Source organism: Callithrix jacchus, chromosome 2 (assembly GCF_049354715.1).
Source record: "Callithrix jacchus isolate 240 chromosome 2, calJac240_pri, whole genome shotgun sequence".
In the NCBI taxonomy this organism is placed as follows: Eukaryota; Metazoa; Chordata; class Mammalia; order Primates; family Cebidae; genus Callithrix; species Callithrix jacchus.
In genome coordinates, this window is record NC_133503.1 from 38458033 (window position 1) to 38476491 (window position 18459).

The 18459-nt window shown below is 37.5% G+C and overlaps 1 long non-coding RNA gene across 2 annotated transcripts; it reads right to left on the minus strand.

Moving 5' to 3' along the window:
- Positions 1–11814: 11814 nt before the first annotated feature.
- LOC103789447 (uncharacterized) lies at positions 11815–18395 on the minus strand. Of its 2 annotated transcripts, none has more exons than XR_615642.5 (3): positions 16938–18395; positions 16054–16232; positions 11815–14648 (listed from the first exon to the last, which is right to left on the minus strand). It is a non-coding gene; the product is annotated as an uncharacterized LOC103789447 (long non-coding RNA). The 2 variants fall into 2 exon arrangements; XR_013531143.1 differs by having other exon boundaries at positions 16054–16725.
- Between the last annotated feature and the right edge of the window lie 64 nt (positions 18396–18459).

Below are 18459 nucleotides of genomic sequence, written 5' to 3' on the forward strand. Positions count from 1 at the left end.
CTTGAAGAACATCAGGGAAAGCTATTCTAGGAATAAATAATAATCAAAGGTAAAATTTATTGACTACCTAATATATTCTGAGCACTATTTTAAATGTTTTACATGTATTAAACCATTTATGCCTTACAACAATCCTATGAAGTAAATCTAATTATCATCCCCATGTTACTGAGGCTCAGAAAAGTTGTGATTCTTGCCCCAAAGCCAGAGCTAGCCATGATTTGAACCCAGGAATCTGTAATATCCCTGCACTTATCTAATAGTATAGTAAATAATCTAGGGCAAAATAATAAACATGAAGAAAAAATTCTGGCAGTCAAAAGAGATGTTATAAGTTTTTTAATGTTTTTCATTCTACCATAAGGGATCCCCTTGGGCTAAAGACCTATTGACTTTTCATTTTAGGCACAATTTTAACAAATGTGTCAATGTTTTTCAAATCCATGGGAGATGATAGGGACAAATAAAACTGCTGATTTTGAAGAGAAAAGTTAAGAAGGAACAGACAGAAAAATGAAAATAACACTGACAAAATAACAAAATGCATAGTAAGTATGGGCCTATTTAAGATAATGCAAACACACTTACCTACTACAATAGCCAATGAGGATATCACTGTGGTACAGCATAAATAACTGCCTCTCCTAATAATTACCCTGAAGCCATCGATTAAAAGTTAAATGATGTATTTTAAAAGTCAACACTCTAAGAGAGGGTCAAGGTCCAGACAGAAGTCCCTCTCCCAGAGAAAGATTCCAATTAAAAGAAACCTAAGGATCCTAGAAAGACTATTTCTAACCCAGCAAATGGGAAGTTCAGAACTCCCAAGGGAGATAAACATCTTCTCAGATAATTTTTTACTATCTTTGATGGATAAGATCAGATCCATTAAGAGGACATGAGTTAAGAGGAAGTCAGTCTCATACACTGGAGAAAAATAAGAACTGAAATAATCTGGTTCTTTTTTTTTTTTTTAAGAGATGGGGTCTTGCTATGTTGCCCCAGGCTTGTTTCAAACTCCTGAGCTCAAGATATCCCCCCAAAATGCTGGGATTACAGGCATGAGCCACCACACCCAGCCAATCTTGGTTCTTTAAGTTAGAAAAAACTCTTATATCTTCTGCTAGAAAGATAATATTGGCTGCCTTGAGAGAAAAAACAAAAGATGCTTCTTTGTTTTAATCCAATGTATATGTAAGAACGAAATCTGATAAAGGTATTATAACTAAATAAAAGCTACTGAGAAATCTTAAGAATAATGATGCAAACTAGTAACTAAAATACTAGCAAACAAAATTCAGTGACATCTTAAGAGAATTAAACACCAGACCAAGTGAGATCATATTAGGAATGCAAGGATAGTTCAACATTAGAAAACTTATTGTGATAATCATATTAACAGTCAAAAGAGAAAAAGTATTTTACCATTTTTTTGAGTGATTTATTGACTCATTCATCCTGACAAATATTTATTAAGCACCTACTATGTGCCAGGTGCTATACTAGATGCTTGAGATATAGCAATGAGCCAAAATGGAAAAAGTCTCTGCCCTCAAAAGCTCACATTTTAGTCAAGGAAGATATACAACAAATAATTAAGCAAATAATAATAACATCTGAAAGTGATAAGTGCTATGAAGAAAATAAGGCAGGCTAAAAAGGGAAAGAATGATGGGAAGGATGCTATTTAATATAGGTGACCAGGGAAGGCCTCTCTGTTAATATTATAGTTAAGCAAGATGTAAATGAGGTAAGAAGGCTAGCCAAGGGAATATCTGGGGGGAAATCATTCCAAGTAGAGAGAAAAGCAAATGCAAAAGCTCAGAAGTGGGAGAGTGCTAAGCATTCTCCTAAGGTCACTGAAATGGCTGAGGCAGAATAAGCAAATTGGAGACTAGAAGAACACAAGATCAGAGAGGTGGAAGGCAGAGGAGACAAATCATGTGTGACCCGTAGGCCATAGTAAAGACATTAGCTTTTATTCTGATTGAGACCTATTATAACTAGAAGGTTTTGAATAAAAGCATGACATGATCTGGGCTCTGTAATAAAAAAGACTCTTCTGACTGCTAGATTGAGAAAAGGCTCCAGGGATAAGGGTAGAAGCAAGTGACCAGATAGGAGAATGCTGCAGCAGTACAAGTAAGAAATGATGGTGGCTGGTATCAGGATGGCAGTAGTGAATGTGGTGAGAGCTTGTTACATTTTGGATATGTAATAAATTCTATTATACTATGAAGCTGCTGATGTACATTTAAAAAATATTTAATCTATATCAATTCAGTTTCTCCAGAGAAAGATCCTTTTATCTCCTGCCTAGAGATATCAACAGTCTGGCTGCTAGCTTTCTGAAGCTGGTCAGGAAAAATGCACAACATTATGTTTTAGGGTGCAGACTTTCATATTTTTATATCATATCCTAGTTTTCATACCCCTTCCTCAGAGTCTGATATACCCAAGTCCTGAATCTTTCTAGTTCAATTTCTCCAGAGAAGACACCTTCTGTCTCCCATATGGGGAAAATGAGGAAAGTGTCTCTTTGGGGTGGGAGAAGGAGTAAGGATCTGGGTTCTCTCTGATCCTTACATAGACCTTTAAATAATCCAGCCCTTTTCAGCTCCTTTTCTCCTTGCACATGTATTTCACCTGCTTCGGCTTTCTGAGGTTTCACAAGACAAATGAGTGTGCATCTTGCTGTTGTTCTCTTCCTCTGCAGTACCTAGGTTTGAACTTCTTCTGCTTTGCTAAGTCTTTTATCATTTCTCCATCCACTTTTAGCCTTCATATCTATGCCTTGGGGTTAAAGATGTTTCCTAATGTCACTGAATATGGAGTTTGCATTTTTATTTCTTGTCTTCCTCATATAAATACCTTTTAACATGTTAAAATATGCCCTAATATCACTCAAAATAGAACAGCATATTAAAACTTTAATAAGAGACTACTTTCCACCAACAGATTAGCAAGCATCATTTACAAGGTTATTGGCAAGCTTCAGTTGCTTGCTGGCTGTTGGCTGGAAACCTCAGTGCTTTGCCATAAAAGCCTTTCCATAGGCAAGTTGCCTGAGTGTTCTCAAGACAGGGCAGCTGACTTTCCTCAGAACAAGTGAGAGAAGAGAGAGCTCAAGACAAAAGTTGCAGTGTTTTTTTGATCGTTTGTTTGTTTTGCATTTTTTTTTAGTAGAGACAGGGTTTCACCATGTGGGTCAGGCTGGTCTCAAACTCCTGACCTCGTGATCCACCCGCTTCAGCCTCCCAAAGTGCTGGGATTAAGGGCTTGAGCCACTGTGATTGGCCTGCAGTGTTTTTTAAAACAACTTTTTAAAGATATAATCACATACCATACAATTCATTTATTTTGAGTGTACAATTTAATGGCTTTAGTCCCTTTAGAGTTTTGCATCCACCAACACAATCAATGTTAGAACATTTTCATTACTTCCAAAATAAATCCCGTACTCAGCCATCACCCCCAACTCTACCTCAACCCTACAGCCCTAGGAAACTACCAATCTACTTTCTGTCTCTCTATATCTGCCTATTCTGGACATCACATTTAAATGAAATCATACAATATCTGGTCTTCTGTTACTGACTTCTTTTACATAGTATGTTTTTAAGGTCTAACCATGCTGTAGCATGTGTAAGTATTTCAATTTTTTTTTATTAGGTGCTCCCTTTTTTCATTGTCTTCTGGTGTAATTCCTTTTTATTTCTACTTATATATTCATATATTTCTTTCTCTCACTTTTCTAGATCCAAGAAAGTCCTGGACCTTCTTGGCTCAGGCTCCAAGTTAACACTTCCTAGCTTCAAAAACAATTCCCTTTAGAACTAGCTGAGGTTCTAACTTGGTCTGTGATCCCTGGGTCCTTGCAGTCTTTTATTACGTGATCTTGCGAGTGGCATATCACTAATACTGCCACGTTCTGTTGGTGATACAGACCAACCCTAGTGCAATGTGGGTGAGAACTACACAAGGGTGCATAGGAATCATTGGGGTCCATGATGGAAGCTGCTATACTGTAATGAGGATGTGGTCATGTTGCAAACCATGTTAGAAGCAAAGGCTTAAGTTCTAGTTTTGCCCCATCTTATAGATCACCACCTACAGAATAACAAAAACAAGCAAACAAAAACTCACACTGCATGATATAAAAGAGTAGCCCCTACTTAGAGGGAGCTTTGACAGGAGTCAGTTTTGCTTCAGCAGAACCTGAGGTCCCTTAATGAATATACAAATATCCACCTCTATAGGAATGAGGAAATGGAGCTTAACACCTGCCTTTAAAAGAGAACGTTGAAAGAAATCAATGGCTGTTTGACTAAATATAGTGTCAGTTGTATAAATAAAGTTGAAAAATACTCACCTGGCCTAAATGTATTCACCTGGTGAATGATTATTTCCAAGAACAGCTACAGTACCATACAGGAGAAAGTAACTACAGCTTTCTTATGGTTTGTTCATGAATATTCACTCAGTATTTTTGTCAGTCAATAAATATTAATAGTCCAGAAGGGCCTTTTGCACTCGATTAATATTCTCCAAGTGCCCCTTTGAGATATGACACTATACTTAACAATATAATAAAGAAACATAAAGCCAACACACAGTCCCTTCCTTCAAAAATCCTTCATTCAAAGACAGGAAAAAAAATACGCGAATTACAAAATGGTATTTGTTTGTTTTTAAGGAAAATAAACACAAGTAGCCATTAAAGTTCATCTTAAAAATAAACATATATTGCCATTTGTCTTGAATCTCTTTTTCCATCTCCATATGTTTTTAGTTATTGATGCAACTGTTTATATACAAAATGCCCTTTTCAAGTTAAAAAAAAAACATATTTTAGGGTACAATGTAGCAGCACTATCTGTTTGGGCTTATTTTTCTGGTTAATATGTGTGTGGGTCAATTCAGGAGATAATAGAAATGAGTATTTGGGGTTTTGAAATTTCATTGACAGATTTAATTTGTGTTGCATTATATAACCATGTCAAAAGAGGGTAAGTTGAATCTCTTTGGTTCAATTAAAATACAGAGGAATGCAGGCCCAGGAGCAGTGGCTCATGCCTGTCATCATAGCACTTTTGGAAGTGAGGCAGGCGGATCACTTGAGGCCAGGAATTTGAGACCAGCCTGGCCAACATTGTGAAAACCCATCTCGACTAAAAATGCAAAAATTAGCTGGGCGTGGTGTCCCATGCCTGTAATCCCAGCTACTCGGGAGGCTGAAGCAGGAGAATTGCTTGAACCCAGGAGGCAGAGGTTGCAGTGAGCTGTGATTGTGCCATCGCACTCCAGCCTAGCAGCCCTAGGAAACTACCAATCTACTTTCTGTCTCTATATATTTGCCATATATATATACATGAAAATGCACAAAGATATCTTTACTAAACTTGGTTTAGTGGAAATATTCTAGATCAACAGATTGAAGGAAGCTTTATTTAAATAGTTTTGCAGATAGGTATATAAGCTCAAGACCAGATTAATTTGTGATAGTATGAAACAGTAAAGAATGTAATTTTATACCTTTCCATTTTTGCAGACTATTAACAAGAAATTTTAGAGGGTGTATAACTTGGCATTTATTTGCAAGATCAACTTAAAAGCAGCATTCAAACAATCCAGTTAGCAGCTTCCAGCCCATGTCAGTTTTTTATCCCAGGCAGAAACTATCACACAAATAAATGGTTTTCACTCAAGGAAACTCCCAGGCACAGTAATGTCAAATCAAGCTGTAAGTTCTTAATATATAAAGGAAGAGGAAAAGGAAATTTACTTTAAGTAAGGATGACCCTTTCCTCCACTATATAAAAAATAGACAAATACCATTTTACCCCCACTAGATTGGCAAAAATTAAGAAGTATAACAATACCAAGCATTAAAGAGTACATAGAACTCTTATACGCTCTAAGAGAGAAAAAGCTATTTGGCATTAATTATCTTATAAAGTTGAATATTTGCACACTTTACAACACAGCAACTCTACTCCTAGGTGGAAACACTTGCATATATTAGCATGAAGCCTGTATAAGAATATTTATAGCAGCAGTGTTCAGAATAATAATTTTTAAAAATCTGGAAACAACCCCCAAAATGTATCAACAGAAAAATAAATTGCAGTATATTCACACCATAGAATGTTATATGGTGTTGCAAATGAAAGAACTATCATCGTATACAATAACGTAGATGAATCTTAGAAATAAATTCCAGAAAACTATACATTAGATGATAGCATTTTTATAAAACTCGATAGCATGCAAATTAAACAACATGTTGCTTTAACATTTTTGTGATGAAATTAAATTTTGAAAAGAAAACTGCAAAGGAATAATAAACATAAAATTTAGGATACTAGTTTTCCATATGGAGGGAAAGAGATAGAGGAGAAACACAAAGGAGATACAAATTACTAGGAAATGTCCTAATTCTTGGGGTGGCTAGAGGTTCATGAATATTCATTATGTTATTAAGTGTTATACTTAATATATGTGTTGCATATATATTTTGTATGTATTAATAAGCAAATTTTTGGCCAGATGCAATGGCTCACACTTATAATCCCAGCACTTTGGGAGGCAGAGTCGTGTGGATCACCTGAGGTCAGGAGTTCGAAATCAGCCTGGCCAATATAGTGAAACCCCATCTCTACTAAAAATACAAAAATTAGCCTGGCATGATGGCACATGCCTGTAATCCCAGCTACTCAGGAGGCTGAGGTAGGAGAATTGCTTGAACGTGGTAGGTAGAGGTGGCCAGTGAGCCGAGATCACACCATTGCACTCCAACCTGGGCGTTGCAGTGAGACTCTGTCTCAAAAAAAAAAAAAGCAAATTTTTAAGAGATTGGTCAAATTCATCCTTACCTCCTCCAAGTGAAAAATAAAAAAGCTGATTCTTACTCTGCATGTAAAGAAATTAAGGGTGGCATGGCCCTATCCTCAAATAGGTAATGACATAAAGAGTTCTGCAAAATAGAACCTATCTCAAAGCTACTGACAGATTTTTAAGGGAATAATCAGTCAGCTGGAGCCAAGAGAATGTAAGTGAAATTAAATCCATGTGAACTAAATGGAATTTTTTCCTCCCTAACGTGTTAACGGAATGTGCAGTAAACTGAACCTCTTACCTGCCAGTCAGGAAATAAAATGGGATGATACAGGATGGAATCTCAGCATCACTAGGTAGAGTTAAGATTTCCAGAGATAAAGGAGCAGGAAAGCCAGACACAGTGGCTCACACCTGTAATCCTAGCACTTTAGGAGGCTGAGGCAGGTGGATCACCTGAGGTCAGGAGTTCAAGACAAGCCTGGCCCACATGGTGAAACCCTGTGTCTACTAAAAGTACAAAAAAAAATAGCCAGGCGTGGTGCTGTGTGCCTGTAATCCCAGCTACTCAGGAGGCAGAGGCAGGAGAATTGCTTGAACCCAAGAAGCAGAGGTTGCAGTGAGCTGAGATTGTGCCATTGCACTCCAGCCTGGGCAACAAGAGCTAAACTCAGTATCAAATTAAAAAATTAATTAATTAAAATTTTTAAAAATGAGCAGGGAAATTTCTAGAAAAACTGGAGTCAGAATAGAATATTTAGGAGATAATGAGGAAAAACACACAAGGGTTAAATGAATTAATTCACTTATTCAACAAATATTTTTTAGCACACACTGCATCAGGGAGAGGGAAAGGGACTGGAGTTATCAAGATAATTAAGTCACAGTTCCTACACTCAAGGAACTCACACTCTAGTAATCAGGAGGCCCAAAACTGAGGAAACGGAAGAATACTTGGAGGTTTTGAAGAACAATGCTGTTGGTGAGGAAGAGGAGAGTTTTGAACTTAGGCTAGAGGATATGTGGGAGTCTAGACACCACAGTGCCTTTGTGCTTTATCCTCTATGATCCTGCAGTATAACAGGAGGCAGAGAGGGGGAGAGAATGCTTGTGCTTGGCTTGGACCTGGAGAGAAGGGCAGGAAAAAGTGATGTCACAGAGGGTGGGAGTCCACATTTATTGAGTTCTTACTATGTTTCAAATACTCTTCTAAATGCATCTTATGAATTAACTAATTTAAGCCTCACAATATACCATGTGGTTGTTACTATTATCATCCTCATTTGATAAATGAAGAAATTAGGGCCTGCAGAGGTTGAGTAATTGAATTTGCCCAAAGTTGCATAGGAATCTGAAAGCAGAGTTTTGAACCCAGGAGATTAGATTACACAGATCCATGTTCTTGACCACCACACTGAACAGAGGAGGGATGTTCTAAATAAAAGTTAGGAAAAACAGAAGATTTTCAAAAGTTGTTCATCAAACAAATTCATTAATGTGCTCTTATACAATTAAGGTATATTGTAACTATTAAATTTGCACACCCAAAACATTGTTACACCTTGGTGAATAACACTTGGTGTGTCTCAAAAGTTTAGCACTGGACACTACAGGAAGGTAGAATGTTGCAGAGGAACGAGTGGAGAACAGCGGTGTTTCTGGTCAGTCTTATCAGAAAATCTCCTGTTTGATTCCTCATGAGATGGAGGCAGAAAGTCTTAGCAAAGCCTCCAATTTGTCATATAATAGACTGATATACTTTATAGCCAATCTCAATACATGTACATATTTATTCTTTCTTTTTTGCCTTCTCAGCAATTTAATAATGGACTTGTTGGCTAATTTGGTTCAGCATGGTGCTAATAAAGTAAAATTGATGGGTTTAATTCCCTTTCAACTCTGGTGGCCATAAACTGCACCCCTAACCTTAGCAAACGAGCTGTTGAGTGACCTCAGAGAAACTGTTTGGCTCAGAACAAGTCTATCAGTTATTCAAAAGATAATGCTTTACATAAAGTATGTCAGAACCTTTATCTTTGTATTCAGGGACAACACATTAACAGAGAACAACAAATGTGATTCTTTTTTTTTTTTTTTGAGACGGAGTTTCGCTCTTGTTACCCAGACTGGAGTGCAATGGCGCCATCTTGGCTCACCGCAACCTCCGCCTCCTGGGTTCAGGCAATTCTCCTGCCTCAGCCTCCTGAGTAGCTGGGATTACAGGCATGCGCCACCATGCCCAGCTAATTTTTTGTATTTTTAGTAGAGACGGGGTTTCACCATGTTGACCAGGATGGTCTCGATCTCTTGACCTTGTGATCCACCCGCCTCGGCCTCCCAAAGTGCTGGGATTACAGGCGTGAGCCACCTCGCCTGGCCCTATTCTTTTAAATATCTCTTCAACAATGTATCTCTGTGACAATGAGGAATAGACACTTGGGAAGTTCAATATCCTATACTTATTCAAATTGGCCCTACTACTTAGGTTACACAGGCATTTTACTCTTGGACAAACTTCATGATCCAATATATACTCAATTCATCTTGCTTGTATATAGCCAGAAATAACTAAATTAAAAATAAAAATAACAAAATCTATCTTTCCTTTTTAAAATTTGTTTAAGAGACAGGGCCTTGCTCTGTCACCCAGGCTAGAAGACAGTCGTACTACCATGGCCAACGCTGGGCTCAATCAATCCTCCCACCTGGCCTCCCAAGTAGCTAGGACAACAGGAGTGCACCACACCCAGCTAATTCTTTTTTTAAAAAACTTTTTTTAGGGATAGGGTCTTGTTAAGTTGCTCAAGTTGGTCTCAAACTCCTGAGCTCCAAATATCCGCCCACGTCAGCCTCCCAAAGTATCGGGATTATAGGCGTGAGCCACCACGCCTATCTCAATTTCTGATTGCTTATGGAAAAACTCTTGCCTAAGGACAAACTAATGAAAATGAAATCAATTCCAACTAAAAAACACAGATTTATTATGCTTAAAATAAAGTGATCCAAAGCAAATAATGTGAGTCATTGAGAGAAACCTACAGAGTTTCACTTAACAGGTGCTTCTGCTCAGCAAACTAAATCTAAATTTTTTTAATTTTATTTTTTTAATTGACACGTAATTGTATATATTTATGGGTATATAGTGATATTTTGATATATATAAGGTATAATGATAAGATTAGGGTAATTAGCATAGTTATCATTTCAAACATTTTTCTTTTTTTCTGTTGGCAACATTCAATATCCTCCTTCTAGCTATTTGAAACTATGTATTACTGTTAACGATAGTCACCCTACTGTGCTGTAGAACACTAAAACTTATTCTTCCTATCTAGCTGTATTTTGTATCCTTTAGCAAATCTCTCCCTATTCTCCTTTCCCCCAACCCTCACAGCCTCTAGTTATCTTCTGTTCTACTTTTTACTTCTGTGAGATGAACTTTTTTTAGCTTCCACATATAAGTGAGAATATGCAGTGTTTAACTTTCTGTTTGTTCCTGGCTTATTTCACTTAATATAATGTCCTCTAGTTCCATCCATGTTGCTGCAAATAACAGGATATATCATTCTTTTTTGTGGCTGAACAGTATTCCAATGTGTATATATACCACATTTTCTTTATTCACCTGTTGGACTTGTGGGTTGATTCCATATTTTGGCTATTGTGAATAGTACTGCAATAAATATGGGGGTGCAGATGTCTCTTCTTATACTGATTTCCTTTCCCTTGGATAAATGCCCAGTAGTGGGATTGCTGGATCATATAGTAGTTCTATTTCCAGTTTTTTGAGAAACCTCCATACTGTTCTCGATGGTAGCTCGATGGTAGGTAGTTTATATTCCTGCAAGGACAGAAGAGTTCCCTTTTCTCTGCATCCTCATCAGCATTTGTTATTTTTTGTCTTTCTGATAATAGTCATCCTAACTGGGGTGAGATAATACCTCATTGTGGTTTTGATTTGCACTTCCCTGATGCTTAGTGATGTTGAGCATTTTCTTATATATTTCTTGGCCATTTATATGTCTTCTTTTGAGAAATGTCTGTTCAGATCAATTGCCCATTTTTAAACTAGACTGTTTGCTGTTGAGATGTTTGAGTTCCTTGTATATCCTAGTAGATCCAAATTTTTGATGTGATCTGACATCTGACAAAGCCACAACAGTAAAGGAAGTACCTCATCCTTATCCAAAGATATTCAGAGGAAAGGAAAAGGATGGTGAAAGCTAGCATTTGAGTGAAAACTTATCAGACCAAGAATGAGAATAAGTAAATCTCCAACTTCAACTGGAAACAGAAATGGCTGAAATTAGAGCAGGAACAAATAAAATTTTTAAAAATATTGAAAGATACCAATTTGTAAAGAAAATATAAAATGTTGATGGCTGACATTTCAAAGTAGATATAAAAATCATGCTCTTGGAAAGGGCTCATACTCAAAACTTCAAAGTAGGCCAGGTGCGGTGGCTCACACCTGTAATCCCAACAATTTGGGAGGCTGAGGTAGGCAGATTACCTGAGGTCGAGAGTTTGAGACCAGCCTGACCAACATGGAGAAACCCTATCTCTACTAAAAATACAAAATTAGCCGGGCATGGTGATGCATGCCTGTAATCCCAGCTACTTGGGAGGCTGAGTCAGGAGAATCACTGGAACTCCCAGCTACTCAGGAGGCGGAGGTTGCAGTGAGCTGAGATTGAGCCATTGTACTCCAGCGTGGGCAACAAGAGCGAAACTCCAACTCAAAAAACAAACAAACAAAAACACTTCTTCAAAGTAAGTTAAATATAAATACTACAGAAATGTGGTCAGGGTAAGGGGAGGAGGAAAAGGCAGAGTTAGTTTAGATTGTGCAAGCTATGGAGGAAGACTGGGTTCTAGCTCTGCCATTTAGTAACCGTGATTTTTGACAGGTGTCTTAATCTCTGCGTCTCAGTGTTCTCATCTATAAAATGGGAATGATAGAGTTTACTCATAAGGTTGTTGTTAGCATTTTATTAGCTAATATATAAAGAGTTCTTATGCAGTGCCAGCATATAAGGGCACTATATAGTATTATACTTCTAAATATGATATAAAGATTAACAACAATGATAACATTTAATCAGAAAATCAAGGAGAAATCTGACACAGAACCACAATCCCTTATCCAAAATCCTTGGGAAAACATGTGTTTCTGGACTTAATTTTTTTATATTTTAGTGTATAATACATTGTATTATCTATATTTTACTTAGCAATCTTTAGTCAAACACAGTTTCTATAATGTTTCTATCTATATTTTACATAGCAACCTTTAGTCAAACACACTAATGTTTCTATAATGAAATGTATCAGTAGTCACACTAAATGGAATAAATGATAATTTTTTTTTTTTTGTGACAGAGTCTCACTCTGTCACCCAGACTGGAGTGCAGTGGCATGATCTTGGCTCACTGCAACCTCTGCCTCCAAGGTTCAAGTGATTCTCGTGCCTCAGCCTCCTAAGTAGCTGGGACCACAAGCATCTGCCACCATACCCAGCTAATTTTTGTTATTTTTAGGTGGGATTGGGTTTTGCCATGTTGGCCAGGCAGGTCTCAAACTCCTGGCCTCAAGTGATTCTCCTGCCTTGGCCTCCCAAAGTGCTGGGATTACAGGTATGAGACACTGCACCTGGCCCATAAAGGATAATTTTAAATAGATTCATGTCAGTTCAGATTTTGCCACTAAATGATTTTTTAAATTTTTTTTATATTTTGGAACTACAGATAAGGGATTGTGAAGCTGTATGTGTACAGCCATAAATCTTATTAAATAACAGAATAATTATTAAGAGAAATATACAGCAATTATATTAAATGAAAAACTTTTCTGAAAACCTAATGAGTACCCAGAAAACTTAATGAGTTTATTTTTCACTTAAGAAAAAACAAAAAATATATATATAATTATCATACAGGATGTTACTTGGCTTACACTTGGGTGACTTTTTTGTGACATAAATTGTTCACAATGCCTGCCTGGAATATCTTGCTAAATGTTCCCATGACTGACTATTTCAGATCTCTGTTCAAATGTTACTTCTTCAGAGAGGCTTCCTTGATCACTCTATTTAAAATACTGGGTGAGCGGCATGCATGGACACTTTCACACACAATCGCACAGAAACTCTCTTTCCCCGTATTTATTTTCTTCTTCTTTTAGCACTTATCATTATCTAGTATTATATATTTGTTTATTATCTGTCTTACATAGATGGGAAACTCTGTGACAGTAAAACTTCATTTTCTTTAAGCATCTAGAACAATGTCTGGTAAATAGACATTTGATAAACATTGTTCAAAATATGACCCAAGAAAATAAGGCTGACTGAAAAATAAAAAGGATTCCAAGAACTAGTCCTGATATAGCAGGTCATATCTACTTTCTAGAAGTTCAAGGCCAGAAAAAAAAAGCTATCTAAACACCAACTGTAATATGTTTATGTAAGATGTCAATTTTTAGTAATATAAAAAAAACTCTTCATCATATACTTATTAAGTAAATAATTATTTCCTAGCTAGGAAATAAAAGCTAATCATTACATTTACTTTATCTTAAATTCTACTTTTTGTTGATACAAAATACTTGTACATATTTTGGGGATACATGTAATGATTTAATACATTCATATAATTTGTAAAAATCAAATCAGTGTATTGGGATATCTATCATCTTAAATTTTTATTTATTTTAAATCTTATGTTATTTGAATTATTCTCTTTTAGCTATTTTGAAATATACAATGATTATTAAACTATAGTCACACTACTGATTTATCAAATACTATCAAACTGTGTATTTGATTCCATTAATCAACCTCTCTTCATCTCTCCTCTCCTCTCCCCTTCTCAACCTCTAGTAACCACCAATCTACTATCTATCTTCATGAGATCAGTGTTGGAATTACAAGAATGAGCTATTTGCCCAGCCAGGATTTCATTCTTTTTTATGGCTGAATAATATTCCATTGAATATGAATCACATTTTCTTTAATCATTCATCCACTGATGAGCACTTAGGTTGATTCCATATTTTGGCTATTTCAATAGGGCTTCAATAAACATGGGAGTGCAGCTATCTCCTCTTTGCTATGTTGATTTCCTTTCTTTTGAATGTATACCCACTAGTGTAACTGCTGGATCATATAGTAGTGCTAGTTTTAGTTTTCTTAGGCACTTCCATACAGTTTTCCTTAGTGGCTGTACTAATTTACATTCCCACCAACAATGTATGAGGGTTCCCCATTCTCCACATCCTTACTAGTATTCGTTATTCCCTGTTTTTTTGATAAAAGCCATTTTAACTGGAATGAGATATCTCATTGCAGTTATATTTACATTTAATAATTAATTTTCAGTATTTTGTTTGAGTAAGTAGACAAGAAAAAGTATGGTCAAAAGATAAAAATGATTACTCTAACACAAAATATTAAAGAAATAACTGACTTTATATTTTTCACTTGAAGTATTGTCTCAATTTTTTTCTCCTGACACATTTTAATCATCACAAAAAGAAATCCCATTGACCTTCTTCATCTAATTGCCAAATACTACTGTATTAGGTTATAAAAATGGCCTGGATTAGCCTCAGAAGGCAATAGTGTCTGGTTGTATGTATGTATAGCAACACATTGCATTTAAAAGTAAGCAAGCAAAGGAGTTTTAGAGTCACCATAAAATATGCAACAAAGTTCAGTAGTGCTATCCAGTTCATATAGGTCCACTCTTTGGAAAAGCCCAGCTTTCTTCTCCATCTCTAAGTTCATCCACATGTTAGTTCTGACATCTGAACTACATTTAAAAACAAGGAAAGAAAATAAAGGTGCAAATAAGAATTTAAGTCACACTCTTTGCAAAAGTATCAAGGATAACTACCATTTTCAAATTGTTATACTTGTAGCCTACAAATTTACATTTTGCCGATTATGGTAAATGTAAGACAACAGTATCATTTCAACATCTCTTACTTCTACTTTGGTATTTTATTGTCATTACTTTTAAATGATAATGAAAAATATGCTCCAACACTACTTAATTAATGACTTTCAAACTGTTATCCCAGATTCTATAACGATTTTCTGTGAGAATTACTTGGCAAAAAAAGGAAATTGAGATTGTATACATTTTCTGTAGGAAGAGGAACCCTTGGAATAAAACAAATTAGCACACACATCTGGCTCAGGTGTTGTTAACCAGTGAAATGATTCTAGAATGGGAGGAATGGGTCAAAAAGATGAAGCCCAACAACTGATACCAAAAAGATCAGAGTTACATAAAATTTGACAAATGAGATCAAGTTTAAATATTACTGGTCCCTTTGCTCTCAAGTTGCATATTATTGTGTAGTGAGTTTCATCTGGATAAACACATGGTGGTGATGTAGTTAGGAGGATGAAGAATGATTTACCCCAGCTTCACACCCTCAATAGAGGGGGTTATGCTTACCTGCTTATAAAAACCAATTCAATATCATGTTAGCATTTAAGGAGTAAATTAAAGGATTCGCTTTAATAACTCCAACATCAACAACAACAACAAAAAGCTGTCCTTGCTTAAAGCAAAAATTCAAGATTGCTACTATAGTCTGTTTCAGTGCAAATATGAACTCTACAAGTCTTATGCTTCTGACCCTTGTCTTCAAGTCCCTAAACTGGAATGAAACCAGATAAATGCCTGAAGAACCACTTCACACCCTAAACACGTGCAAACTTTGTTCAACAGAACATTTTACTGCCAAAATGGAGTTGGCAGAAGTTTGGAGCAAAGGCCCTCAGGCTGCACGATTTGTTGGCACCAGAGAGCTTAAAATTCTTAACATAATACTGCAGTTTGAGTACTACCAATTTGCTTGAGACTCCTCCTCCAAGTTTGACTTGAGAAAGATGGAAGCTGCCATGAAGAAAGGCTATTAACATTTCATCCTCTATCCAGAAGTACTTTTATTTCTCACTCCTGATTTTCATACCTCTATATTACTTGGTGGTTGCATTTCCACAGTAAATCAAACGGAGTCTACTTTGAAATGCATATAAATTCAATTGTATTGAGTTGCTTGGATAAAGGGACACAGGGAGAACTACTATAAATAAAATTAATTATGACAAAGTTCTACTTAGAAAACACTTGATCCAAATAACCCCCATATATCACAATTTCTTACCATAAAAATGTGGGAGAAATTAAGATATAGAATTACCTGTAAATTGCTATCATTTTACATTTGGTTCAGCTTGCCTTCTCACTTCTGTAAGTCTGAGTGATGGAAGTTTATCTTGCATGTGAACAATTTAGGAAAGCCAGGAAAGAAGCCAAGTGGAGTTCTCTTCAACAAGGGTCAACAATAAAGTCCTGTTTGGAATCTTCATAAGCTTGATGCTGTTAATTAGGAAAAACTGCATCTGAATTTTAAAATTACAGTTGAGTAAAGGCAACTATATAACTCGCAAATTCAAACTTGTAAATGCTTGATAAATATGCAGTACTGAGAAAGGATGGTTTGCTTTGGAAGGTTATCTTGTCCTAAGTTTCAATGAAAGACCAGATTTTAAGATGTTACTTGCTTCTCATACACCTAGAAAGCTTTTTTTCTTGAAACTTTCCAATGTTTTCCCTCCATAGCTCCATGTATTTTAGTAATGTCTTTGATAGATTTTCTGTTTCTCCTCCTCTAGAAGTGCCTTTTTGTAATTCTCAGCTCTGATTTTATATCATAAAGTCACCAGCTTCTAGCCGGGCGTGGTGGCGCATGCCGATTAATCCCAGCTACTCGGGAGGCTGAGGCAGGAGAATCGCTTGAACCCAGGAGGCGGAGGTTGCAGTGAGTACGCGCCATTGCACTCCAGTCTGCGCAACAAGGGCGAAACTCCATCTCAAAAATAAGAAGAAAAAAAATCACCAGATTTTAATCTCCACAATACAGTTGGAAACACTTAGGACAGACTATCCTTTAGGATAAGTTGCAGAAAACTGTACTTTTTGAAGAATATTTATATAGTAGTGCTGCCACCTAAAGATGAGGTGAACCAAAAAGCAATTCAAAGGAAATAACCTATCACCCTTAAGCCAGTCTCTTTTTCTCACCTCCAGCTAGGAATAAGCTTGTTGTTGCTGTTGTTAATGCAAGTTGAACTGTTTCGCAATAACTTATTGCTGAGCTGTAATTCTCTGTGGCAGAAAATTTCAGACTCAAACTTTTCTAGTCCTCTGAAATTCTTCTCAGCCATCAGGTACTGCCTACAATACATAAGGGCCGGGAGCAAAAGATACTTGGAAGTAAACAACTGAGAGATTTCTGGTTTAGTGGATAAAGCAGGCAATAATAGATCTTAGACTTTTCCCTCTATCAGTGACTGACTCCTTGCAACACTGAACAACTGACTTACATTTCGATAACTCAGTTTTCATCTGTAAAATGGGATTAATTACACCTTAGTCCCACTTGCCTCGCAGGCTCAATTAGATATGCTTCTTGGAAAAGATCCTCTAGGAAGTAAGTTTAAAAGTCCACTATTGCCTAATAAAGGGGCATTTTGTGGTGTATTTGCAAAGTAACTTTAAAACAAAATACACTAAGTTAAATAGGTTGAGGCAATGAATAAGTGTTCCTAAATCACAGTTTGACTTCCCGGAGGTCTATTTAAATAATGATAAAGATTATAAAGGCAGTTCCTATTTATTTTGCAGCAGTTATTAGCTGACCCACGTTCCATCTATGTACTCAGTGTTGCAGGATGGAAACGTGACAGCATAGGCGGCGAGGAAAACCGTTACCGTGCACTAAAATCTTGTCAAACTTGATACGATTTCAAGAAAACTGTCTTAAAGATGATAAATCTTTAAGACTGTCTGAAACACATCTTATAATTCTACATTTTGTCCTTGCATAGCAATTTATGAAAATTAGCTTTTACTCTTTCCCCCTCGGCTCAAGGAAGTCGCATTCCCTCAAAGGGGCCCGGCTTCAATATATTATACTGCGTGGGAGGCTGGGCAGCAACCCCACGCTTCCTGTCAAGGATTCCTGGGGCCAGAGCCTGAAAAGTGGTCTAGCCTCTCTTCTTCATGCTAATTCTGTCCTTCCAACCCCTCTCGGCGGGTGTCTGAAGGCCAAGGTGAGACTTCCCGGGAGATGAAAGGCCTATTGCCTCCTCAGAGACCCGGGCGGAGTTGGGGCGGGGGTGCGGCATGATCCGGTGGCAGCGGCAGCCGCAACGACGCACAGGGACCTAAGTTGGAGCTGGCGCAGGCCCTTCAGGGTTCTATCCCCGCCTGAGCCTGGCTTCGGCCTTCAGAAGCCCAACGAGGAATAAGTCTTCTGTGGGCGTTACGGACGGTGGGTGGAGGAAGTGTGGGCGGAGAGGCCACAGACAGCCCCCTCCTCAGACGCGCCCCAAGGCCTGTGCCGCGGAATGTCTACGCGCCAACAGTCGAGAGGGCGCGCTCACGCGCGAGAAGGGGGCGGGAAGAGCGCGCTCAGCGGCCGCCGCGGCGGCAGCTAAAACGATGGGACGCGAGAGCGAAGGGCGCGAGCCGCGGAGTGGGGAGGAGGGGTGGGGAACGCGGTGCGCGCGCTGACGTCGCCCGGAGTCACGCACGGAGCGCC